Source organism: Canis lupus, chromosome 29, assembly GCF_048164855.1.
Source record: "Canis lupus baileyi chromosome 29, mCanLup2.hap1, whole genome shotgun sequence".
Taxonomy (NCBI): Eukaryota; Metazoa; Chordata; class Mammalia; order Carnivora; family Canidae; genus Canis; species Canis lupus.
In genome coordinates, this window is record NC_132866.1 from 18,589,990 (window position 1) to 18,602,008 (window position 12,019).

The window sequence follows — 12,019 nt, forward strand, 5'->3', positions numbered from 1 at the left end:
TCTCTCTCTCACGCACACACGCACACACAATTTATAACTTGCAAGATACTCTTGAGTCTCTTCATGAGACTCATGCTCTGAATCCAGGCTTTGCAGAATGACCCACAAGTCCTCCAGCATCTGATCCCCCTGCCTTGTCACCCATTTATCCATGTTCCAAGTCTTAGGATACAATGTCACTGAATTTACATCACCATTCCCAGAGAAGCCCATGCCCTTTAACACTCCTCTGTTTAGGACCTTCCTGTGCCTTCCACTTTGAGTGTCCTTGCCCAACACACACACCTCCTCCTTGGCTTATAAACATATTTTGCCTTTAAGGATGATCTCAGATGTCCCTGCCCTGGGAAAGCTTTCCTTGACTTTCTTGCATGTTAGTTACATGCCTTCTGCGTGCCATCAGCATTAACTGCTGTAACAGTTGGGCATAATCAAATTGTTGGTAATCCATTGGCATTTATGATTCTTCTGTTATTAATGGTAGCTTCTTGAGAACAGAATCATTTTTTTCATCTCTTTATTTCCAGCATCTAGATATCGACCCCCTCTTAGGTACAATCACTGTGCCACTTATTGCACGCGGAGATAAATGGAAGAATGAAGACTGATTTACTTTAGTGTGATAAAGTGTTCCCATTAACTGCAGGTCTGGGAATCAGGAAACACAGCCCCAGGCCCTGGTGCTGTCTCTACTTAGCCTAGTGAACTGAGACAAGTCCCTCCTCCAGGCTCCGTTTTGGTTCTTCAGCCTGAACAATGGTCAAATAATAACTAAGCAATTTTCCTAATGGGTAGTAATGGCAACATGAGAAATTAAGTGTCCATCAGTATGTAATGTATAAATTCAATATGATGAATATATCAATGTTACCTAAAATTGACTTTCTGGCTAAACATGCAGGTGACTTATCTCAGATACCTTGTAAAAAGTGACTAAAAAATGCTTTGTATGCAGAAGGACATTTAAAGAACTAAACAGAACTCAACTTACAGTTTTCTTATTAAACCATGAATATTATCCATTAGTTGTCAGTAGCATCCTGATTTTATATATAGGCTTGCTTAGATTTTTTTTCTTGACATATATATTTATTTTGAAATTAGACTTCTCCCACGCTGTGAATTCAGACCAGCTTGTCTTCAAACCCCTTCCTAATATTTTGAGAAATAAAGACAATAAACAAAGAAAGAAAAATAGAGGCTAACACAGTGCTGTGGTACTAGAACTGACTCTATGTTAGAATCTCTCTGAAGAGAGTAATTCCAAGTATGGAAGACTCTAGGCACAGGGAGTTCATCACAATATTTTTTCCTACAAGCGGGGAAAAAAAAAAAAAAAAGAAAGAGAGAGAGAGAGAGAAAAACAACCAAAACATCCAACAAGAGGGCAGTGGTTAAATGAGTTACAGCATATTTGTGCCATGGAAACACTGCAGCCATTATGTATTCTGTTCCAAGGATTTGTAGTAAGGTGAATAAGCACTTGTGTTACAATTTTATGTGGAAAAGCAAGGTAAAGAGCTTGTGAACACTAGGAGCACAAGTATCTAGAAAATAAGCTCAAGAAATGGTGAAGTGTACCTGCATCCCTTTGGCTATGTCTACGCCTCTCCCTTTGCCAGCTGTGAAAACGGTGGAGGAGAACCATCTTGTTTTCAGCAGTGGAAACCTCCAAAAAGAACTTTTCGTCGGCAGACTTCCTCTGCCAGTTTGCCCTGTGGGGAAAGGATTTCAATAGTCTCATATTCCCAGCCTTACTTCATTCCTCTGAAGTTTTTTTTTTTTTAATAACTTATGTTTGATTACTAAAGTAATTTATGTTCACTCAAAAGTCACCCTAATTTTAAAGTGCCTTAACCATGTCTGGTTTGAAGTGAAATTGGAAAATGATTGTTCTTTCAGCAACCAAAACTTTTTGGCAGTTTGCCTCCAAACAGAGCTTGGAGTTACGTAACTCTCAGTTTAGTAGAAAAACTTTCTAAAAGGGCCAACTTCTCTTCTAGAAACCATCATTTTAAAACAGCTTTTAAGTAGATTGTAAATGGATTTTACCACCATGGTGTTATTTCCAGCATGTATACTTGGAAGTGTGTTACAATTTATGGGTTGTTTTTAATGCCTTGTAGTAGGTAGTGAATTCTAGATAAACAAAAGGATTCTTCCTCTCTCCCCTAAGAAGACTATTAGTGAATAATTACCAACTAGAGGGAATAAAAAAAGAAGAAAGCCCAGTAAAGAACATGTGGCCTGGGAGATGTCCATCTTCTCAGTGAGTTATGCAGTGGATGGATGCGTACACCTGACATGTAAGGCTCATCTCATCTCTCATATGTTCAGAGGCTTCTCTGAGGTCCTCACTGGTCTGAATAAATCCCCCTGGGGCCCAGGTGTAGACAGGCTTTCACACCAAAATCATCAGGCACAATAATTATAAATACAGTTTCCAAGGCCTCAGCCCAAACCCACTGAATTGCAATCGCTGAAATGGGCCTCCAGATTCTGCATCTTAACAGAGTGTCCTGGTGAGTCTTTTACACCCTTTACAGAGGAGGGATCTGAGGACCAAAGTGGGAACTTGACTTGCTTAAAGTCACACCACTGGGTAGTACAGAGCCTCCTGGCCTTCAGGTCAGTCCTTCTCTAAGGGGAAATTAGGCCTTCTGACAGACCTGTGTAAAAACAGAGTGCTGGATGTGATGGTTGCCCAGGCCACAAATATTCCCTAATCATTGGGCTACCATCACCCCAGTATTCCTTGGTTCACAGAGGTGCCTCTCTGAGGTTTTAAGAGGAAACTAAGAAGAAAATTGCAAATTGAAGCAGGGCTTTGGCAGACATTTTTTAGAAAACTTTAGGAAGGTAATCCATGAAGAAAGGAATTCCATTATTGAGGAAGGCACCATATCCTTTCTTCCCATCTTGAATCATCTCAGGAAGTTATCTGCTATGTGAGGCTATAAAGGCACTAAGAAGTTCTGCAATAAATAAACTCATTTAACTTTCCTCATTCTAGTAGCTCTCTGACATATTTGACAGAAATGCCTGTGTGTGTGTGTGTGTGTGTGTGGTTAATATTTTTGAGAAACTAGTGTTCTAGAGAAACCATCTAATCATCCAGAAGTTTCCTTATTCAAACCCAAGTCACAGGCATGAGCTGGTTAGTTTGGTAAGAAAGCGCTAAGCTCGGGGTCTGGAGATCTCTCTGACACTTGCCAGTTTTGAGACCTTGAATGTGTCTTACCTCATTTTACAATTGAGGAAACTGAAACTCAGAGATACATCCCTTTCTTGTCCACTCTACTGGGTTGTTTGGAGGACCACACAGAGTTGCTACAGAATAAACAGCATAATTAAAGTTCCATCATCTCTACTTCCTCTTCTCTTCCTCCTCCTCATTTCTCACATGCTCATCACTCAGGAGGTCATCTCCATCCCAGAGACCTCACCTTGTCTTTAACATCAGGACTTTGACCAGATGACACCAGGAGTTGGTTGTGATACAGATATGCCATCTCAGACTGAAGAGTTCTCTCGGAATTGCTGTAATAGCAACATTCTCTTGTCATTCACAACAAACTCTCAAAGCATTGATTATAAATAGTATTGACTTAGGGGTGGGGTCTTTCTGATTGAATTATAGGTCAGTTATTCAGGTAATTGATTTTCTTCTCTAGAGAGACTGACATTGCTAAAACTGTTGCTGTCAGATGCAGAGAACAGAACAGTTTTCCCTGGCCTGTGTTCCAGTGGGTTGTTCTCTGACCAACACCCTTCCATCAAGAGCAGCAACCCCCTGTAAAGGACCCCACTGTAAAGGAAGGGGATGCAGGCTAGAAATGAGCCCCAGGTGCTGCACACTGACCTTAGGGAAATAGTTATTCATGTGTCACTGGCTCTGGTGAAGTGTGAACAGGCACCATGCTTGATTCATCCCTGTGTTCTTCAATGTTTGGCACAGTCCCTGCTACCTCCCAGGTGCTCAAGGAATATTTCTGAATAAATGGATGAATAAATAAATGAACTCTGTCCTACAATGCCCAGCATATTTTAATGGAGCCTCCATGAGCCATCCTTCTCACCCATGATAGGCCACATCTTATCATGAAGTTGAAAAGTTCATACAAGAAACTCATTAATATACTCAGAAAACCAGAAAGTAGAGGCCCAGAAATGAATAGAGACTTCTTTGGACTCTTGATGATCTCACTGTGCAACAGGGGAAATTTATTGGGCTGCAAGGATTCCAGGGAAAGGCCGTGGCGTCATGGGAAGTCATTTTATTTCCTCTAACAGATTTTAAGCTCCCAGAGGGTAGGAGTCATCCTCATCTTCATCTTCAATATCATCTTCATCTTCATCCTTACTGTGTAAGCTCCACGAGGACAGGGTTTTTTGCTTTGTTCTCTGATGCATTCCAAGTATTCAAAACAGTTCCCTGCACATAACAGGTGCTTTTTAATTCTCAGTGAGTTGAATAATTATTATCAAGGCTAGAATTTTCTGCCTACTTATTTCCAGGAACTGTGCCAAATATTTTATATTCATTATTTTAACAAAAGGAGAACTGGAAACCTGGACCAGAAATGTCCTAATTGATGGAGACACACCTCTTACTGATCTGACTCCAAAGAACACACTCTTACCCTCATCCTTCCCCATTATGAATATCTCCAGCCACCTCTAATGCTTTTCTATGTTCCTCACAGTTCCTTGTAGGATAAGTGGTAGATGTCAAATAAATGAGAGGACAAGACTCTAAACCAAATTAATGGCCCTGGACTGTTGACTATACCTGTACCTGCATGTCAGCTGTCCAACACCAAACCAGGGTTAATAAGGAAAAGAGACAGGATCGACCAGATAAGCATGCCAGTGTTAAACCCTGCCTAGCCAGGCAGCTAACAAGATTTTTATTGACAGGAAAATAAAGACTTCAGAGAAAAATATGATTCACTCTGCCCTGCCTTTAAGTGAAAAATGAGTTGGGCCAGGGACATAACAGATCACTTCCCCTTTCAAAGACACTCTCTGTAGTTTCTCTTCAGTGATACTGATATGACCAAGAAAACAGCAGGATCACTGGTTCAACTACCACTGAGACAGTGAGACAAGAAGCATGATGACAGGGGGACAAGAGGGTGAGGGCTACACAGATTTCCCAGATCTGGAGAATGCCCATACTGCCAGGAGGGATATCGCTGTATGTGCCAAGAAGTGTGCTGAGCACTTTCCACTTATAAAGCAAACAGAAATGTACCTGGGGTGGAGGTGGGGGGGTAATATCTGGGTGCCAAGCAATTATAAAAGCCTCCTGTTCTTAATGATTATATTTAATTTATTTCAACAAATATCTGCTAGTCTTCTACTCTGTGTCCATGACTGCATTAGAAATTTGTTTCTTTTACCTGAGTTATCTAATAATAATAGGAATACCTAATAGTGTGTGACACTTCACAATTTATAATGTACTGCTAACTTCCACTTATTTTGATTTGGCTCCCAAACAATGTCGTGCAATAAGAATGGCAGAGTTCATTATGCCTGTTTTATAGTTGAGGATACCAGGGTTCAGAGAAGAGCCACTAAGAGGCTAACATGTACTGGGTGCTCAATCTGTGCCAGGCACCAGGCAAAGACGTCCGCACACATTATTTTTACAATAACTCTACAAGGTAGATAGTTTATTTTCTCCACTGCACAGATGAGAAAACTGAGGCTTTGACATATTATGTTAAGTTTCCCAAAGTTGCACATAGGGTTGGCAGTGGAGGTTGTATTTAAGCAACGGAAGTCCTGTACCCTTGCTCTGAAATTCAAGGCTGTTCTGTATTTGGAGGTTAAATAATTAGCCTAATATCATGCAAATGACCAGAGGTACAGCTCCATCCACTCATACCAGAGCTCTTTCCTTTATCCCTGCTGCTTCAAAGGCATTTGTCATCTGGTAAGGGAAACAAGACAAACATAATACAGAGCTAATATCAAGGCAAGGCCAAAGTCTGGCCTCTAATCAATTAATAAGATCTCCAGGCATGAAATACTGTTTGTGTTCAGAATAGAAAGAAAATCAATCAGTACTGCAATCTACCATGAGCAGCCCTTTATTGAGAATTTAGTAGGAACTAATATTTTACTTTCCTTGGTCGAAGTATCTACTGCTCATGAAATAACCTAGATGCTACACACACTTCTTTGCCCCTTTGCATTCAGGCAGAGCCATGAGATTCATTTTGGACAAGAGATTGTGAGCAGAGGTGATATGTAACACTTCTAGAATGAACCAAGAAAAGCACATGAACTTTCTACATGCTCTTTTTTTCCTGGAAACAGTCCAGGCTATGAAGCCTTTGTCAGCCCATGATCCTGAGTTCCTTTGAGGAGAAAAGCCTCCTGCTGAACTGCACTGATATGTATTATGGAGGAGAAATCACTCTATTATGTGTTAGCCACTGCAATTTGAGGTAAATTTGTTACTGCAGCACAACTTAGCTGATCCTAACTAATGCAGAGGCCTGATAGCTTTTAAAAGGAGAACATACCAAAGAAAAGTTGGAATTTTAATTATGCCTCGGAAGTTCTGCATGGAATAGGTGAACATGGGAAGGTGGAGGGCCAAAGAAGAGAAGAGCTCCCCACCCCCAGCAGTGGGTGTGTGTTGGCTGCAATTGGATTGGGGATGTAGGAAGAAGCCAGAAAGAGTTCTCAGTGCCACACTCTGAGGTTAGAATGAGAGCATGACGCAGATGGGAAGGGCCTTAAAGATCACTTCATAGTTGAAAAGATTTATTTTTGTCATTGCTTATCATATAATTATAAGCCATGACGACTGTGCTGAGCAGGAAGCACAGGGCACTTTGGAGCCCTTAAGGCAAGGCCATGGTCTCGTTCATTGGATGAAGGAAGACCTCCAAGAAGAAATGGCAAGCTGAAAACCAAGGACTAAGCTAAAAGGTAAACTAGGAGCACATTCCAGGCAGAGGAAAATGCAGTCTGCAGATCCCAGGAGGAGGGGCCAGGACATTTGCAGCTCAAAGAGACAAAGAGAGTTGGGGAAGATGAGCCTGAAGAGGTAAATGGTTTCCAATTCCTTGCCATGACCTACCAGCCCCCATGATCAGCCCCACTGAGTGCCGCAGGGAGCCCCTGGACAAGTCATAGATTTGACATCCAACCAACTGATGTGTGGACATGAATGAGGTCAGACAGCATGAGGGTAGTTAGAAGCTACTGCACTGATCTAGGGAGGGGTGACAACTGTTTGGTTAGGGGGCTGGAGAGAAAGGTGGAAAGAAGGAGATGGATTTGAATGATATACATGAAATCACAAAGTCAACTGGGAATGGAGAGTTTGGGAGAGAAGGGGCCAAGGGTGTCTTCTAGTTTCAAATTGCACAATTGTGTGGATGGTGTTGGTGTCAGCTAAAATAGTGGAGGAGAGAAGCAGCCAGGTTTGGGGAGAGGGAAGATAATTAGTTAGGTTTTGAGCAAGTTGGAAAAGCCCAGATGGGGCTACAGATGCTGGGCCTTCTGGTTCATTAATAAGGAGACTTGAGGACTTCTCACTTCCCATTTCCTGGGTGGTAGTACATCCTGTTCTTGATGCCTTCCCGGAGGGCCTGGGGACTGAAGATGGATGGGTCCCTTCCCAGACCCCTGATCAGAAGAGCTGGGACAATGCTGTCACACTCTCACTCAGCTGGCCACATTTTCAATAAGCTGACTCAAAGTTCAGAGCTACAGTGTTTGACACTTAAAATCTTCTGTTTTGCACATTTTATGCTTTATTAAGCCCCAGTTTGGCAGTTGACTTAAGATCCATAATAAGAACTTTTTACAGGAATAGACACACAGAGGTCATACCAAACTGGGAGCTGGGGGACAGCTAATCATTTGGGGGTTTCCACTGTTTACAGGAGAATCCCATAAACATCCCAGAAGAGTGCAAGGTTCCAGAGAAAGAATAGTTGTTTCTGGCTGGGAACATTAAAGAGGAATTTGCCATGAAATTTGCATTCGAGTTGCATCTTGAAGAATGAGTACGACTTGAATAGATGGAGATGGAAAGGAAGGAGAGTTTCAGCAAAGGCAGCAGAGAGTTTGTTAGAAGACATGTTTCCTCCCCTAGGAATCCTCCAGAACCCTCCACTTCAGTGCCCTGTCCTGAGCACAGTGCCCTTATGATCCTTACTTGGCAAGAGTGATTGTTACCTGGAGAGAGGGCTTCCAATCAATCTGGGGGTGACTCCACTGACCAAAGAGAAGTGGTTGAAGATGAAGGAAAGCAGCACAGGAATGATACTTCATTATCCACCCACTTTGCCCCTCTTTTCTACACCCACACATGTGCCCCCATGCCCTAGAGCAGCCTGTTCGTCATCCCTACACACATCCCTTTATGCTGTTCCCTCAGACAGAAATGCTCTCCCTCCTCCATCTTCCGTCCAAATCTTCCATCTTGTCTGTGAGCCACTCAAAGGTGAAACCAGCTCCTTTCCCTCCTTCCCCAGCCAGAGGTGACACTTCCCTTAGAGGGAACTGAGCCTGAATCTAGGACTCCTGGGTCTGCTTCCCAGTTCTGACTCCAAGTTGCAAAATACACAGGAGCAATGCAAAGCCAACTACACCCACGGATTGCTTTTATTCCATCGCCTGAAACCATGAGAGTGAAACTTGGAGCACCTCAGGGCTTTATAGCTAAATTTGCTTTTGCTTTGTCTGAATTTCACAGCTTTATCTTGTGGGACAAATTGCTTCCTGCCAGTATGTCGGTGGTTTCTCAAGGGTCCAATATGCTCCACCTGGTGGTGGAGGAAAGATGACCTTGGAAAAAAAAAAAAAAAGTGTTCCTGTGCCCAGCAGGCTGCCCAAGCTGAAGTCCAAAAGCCACTAGGCGCATATGCCTGTGCACACATGTGCACATCTGTGCACAGATGACTGTGGACATGTGCAGCCATGTGGGTATGGACATGGGCATATGTCATGGCCTTACTAGCTCAATCCTCTATTTTGGAAAATGTTTGTTTAGGGCTCATTCACAAGCGGTGAAGATTAGAGACACAGAAAAAGAGAGAGAGAGATCTATTCCCCAGGGGTAATCGTGTTACTGAAAGCCACCAGCAGCCATCGTGTTTATCTTTCTCATTTATCCAAACCCCAAACAGCCCTCTGCAGCAAATCACATTTCAGCAGGGCAGATTATTCTGTCTGTAGCATAAACTTCTCACTGCATCTCTCTCAGGAGCAGCCTCTCTAGGTAAATATAAATCTATTCTAATGGCAACATTTGCAGAAGTAATGTTATTTGCCCTGATTTAGAGAAAACACAGTATAGGCTCTGGCAAAGCTGATCTTTTTCCTTAGAAATTAATCAAAAGCACATAATTCAGAAGTAACACGAATGCTCAATCGGCAGAGTGGAGTGCTGGGGTGTGTGTATGTGTGTGTGTGTGTGTGTGTGGCAGGGGTGGGGGCCATGATGAATTACTTCAGCCTTCTACCCCTTCTCTAGGGAAGAGGAGTGGGCTCCCCTTCCTGTCATGCAAGTGGCTTCCAGAGACCAGTTCACAAGATTCATATGGAGTTGAGAGAGATCAAATGACTATTTTTCACTGCACAACCAAATATCTATAAATTTTGCCCCAAGGGAATATAAAAAACTCAATCCAGTGGTGACCTTGTCTGCCTTTCCAGGAGAGCCTCTGAGAGGGCTGAAGCAATTACCTGAGGGGTAGAAAGTGGGGGCAGGGAAGACAGGGTTTTAATGACCACAGCACTGCGGGAGAAGTGGGAAGAAGAGGGCAATGATATGGCCTTTCTGAGCCCATTCCACCTCTATCTAGCCTCAGGGAGACAGAATTTGTAATCAACAATTTTTTTTTAATTGTATATTAACCCTGATCTAAAGTGCCACTCATCACCAGGACAGTAAGACATCATGGCTCTGGAACCAGACTTGCTATACTCAAATCCCATTCCTACCATTTACAAACTAGGTGATCTTGGGCTAGTTAGACTTCCTATGCCTCAAAATTTTCATTTATAAACTGATTAGAGAAGAATCGTAAGGATTAAGTGAGTTAATACATGCAAAGGACTTAGAATGGCATCTGGTGCAGTCAGCACATGTGCTGTCATATTACCATTATTTGTAGTATTGATGAAACTCACCATGTGAACCTCTTTCTGACCCATGATCCCATGAAGACCACATTACAGGATAAAATCAAATGTGTAGATTTACATACCTCATAGGTGACAAAAAAACTCGAAGGGCTCAGCATGGGAGGGTAGGAAGAGTTAATCCAGCCATCCTTTCACAGCCCAGGATTTCTCTGGACCCAGGCCAAAGACTTGCTGACATAATCTGTTTTTCTTGGGTTAGTTGTTTAAAATCAGCTTTTATTGTCAGAGGCCATTTTCTGTCTTTGGAGCAGAAGTGGGCTCCTAACTATATTTAGGGTTGGAAAGAGCATACGATGGAGAATCAGTTCCAAATCTAATGTCACTGAGCCATGTGATTTGTTCAAGTCCCTTCCCCTATGTGGCTTCAGTTTCTCCATCTGTCCAAGGAGGAGGGGGTATCAGTGGCCTTTAAAGAATCACCCAGCGTCACCAACAGTCCATTTACCATCCTAGTCCTCTAGGTAGGCTCAACTTCAGCACCAGGCAATACCTCTGGGGTCACTCCAGCTAGAGAGGTGAGCAGTCATGACTTTTTGGTTGTTGGTATCTCAGTAGTTAGGTCTGTGTCTCAGCGGGGACAGTGGAATCATAATGATCATGAGCCTCCTGACTGATCCTTACTGTGGTGCTCTTATAGCAAGGTCAATAATAATGACCAGTCAAAGTGGAGGAATTGGGTTCTGTGAATCAGTCACTTCCTTGCAAAGGGCTAGTGATTCTTAGACTTCTTCATCACATGACCCTCTGAGGGCTCCTGGGGTGCTGGGCTCCAGTAATCCCACCTTCCAGAGGACACTGCTCAGGGTGCCGGCCTCACCACCCCCAACAACCACTGGCAACTCCGTACTTTGTCTCCTTCTTGTCCTGTGGCCCCTGTCAATCCCAGGGCTGGTGACCACCCTTGGGAGAGCAAAGGCTGGCCCAGCCTCCCCAGCATTTCCATTTCTTGAAACTACTGGTTTCTCCTCCATAGCAGTTTCTAAGCAGGATCTGAGAAACTCCATGTTTCAAATATAGCAAGAACACTGCCACCTAGATAAGGCAAGAGGATTAAGTCTGTTCTCAGCTATCAGAGAGTGGATCATTTGATAAATCCTCTACCAAGGTTGGAGCACTTACCATGTACTAATAACAGTAGGGGAACCTTTGAATGTGAAATGGTACTCAATATTGTAGAGATTCTTTACACTTTTTATCTCTTTAAAATTTACCATAACCTTATTAAAGATTGACTAGTACAGTATACATTTTACAACTGGAGACACCAAGGCCCAAAATCTTTAAGAACATCACCAGGACTTGATCCAGAAATATTACAATGGGGAATACAAAAAAGCAGAAGGCTTCACCTCTGCCTTGTAGAGTGTACATCCTTTTGGAGAAACAGGTTGTGGACTCTGCCTGGCTTTGTCCTGTGCTGCCATTTGATATTTTAATGCCTTTGATAGATAAGATAATATACTATGCATATTATGAAATATGAGAGTCTACTCATTGGGTTCTAGAGAAGTAGGGAAAGCTGAACGGAATCCTAGGCAAGCTTTGCAGGATAGAGAGGGATGCTCTAAGCAGCAGAAGACCCGATTAGGTAAGAAAAATAGCACTAGCAAAGGCCACCCAACTGTACCATTCAAGATCCCATTTCCTTCTAATTATCTTGGACGGAGGATGCTGATTTGGCTCATGGAAAAGGAGTTTGGAAGCAAATGCTGGGGTGTTCCCTTTCATTCAGAGCTACTGCTGTCCTGGAGAACCAGGCCTGTCTGCATAGAAACGTGTACCAGGAAAGAGCACTAAGGAAAGATCTTCATGATATGTGATAAGGTTCAAATTAAAA

The 12,019-nt window shown here is 42.8% G+C and overlaps 1 long non-coding RNA gene across 1 annotated transcript in view; it reads right to left on the reverse strand.

Annotated features, from left to right (window-relative positions):
- Positions 1 to 6,383, reverse strand: part of LOC140620866 (uncharacterized) — a 94,859-nt gene extending 88,476 nt beyond the window's left edge. The window contains exons 1-4 of the long non-coding RNA XR_012020596.1: positions 3,863 to 6,383; positions 3,447 to 3,540; positions 3,242 to 3,330; positions 1,582 to 1,715 (exon numbers count right to left, since the gene is read on the reverse strand). This is a non-coding gene — a long non-coding RNA (uncharacterized lncRNA). The remainder of the gene's footprint in view (positions 1 to 1,581; positions 1,716 to 3,241; positions 3,331 to 3,446; positions 3,541 to 3,862) is intronic.
- Between the last annotated feature and the right edge of the window lie 5,636 nt (positions 6,384 to 12,019).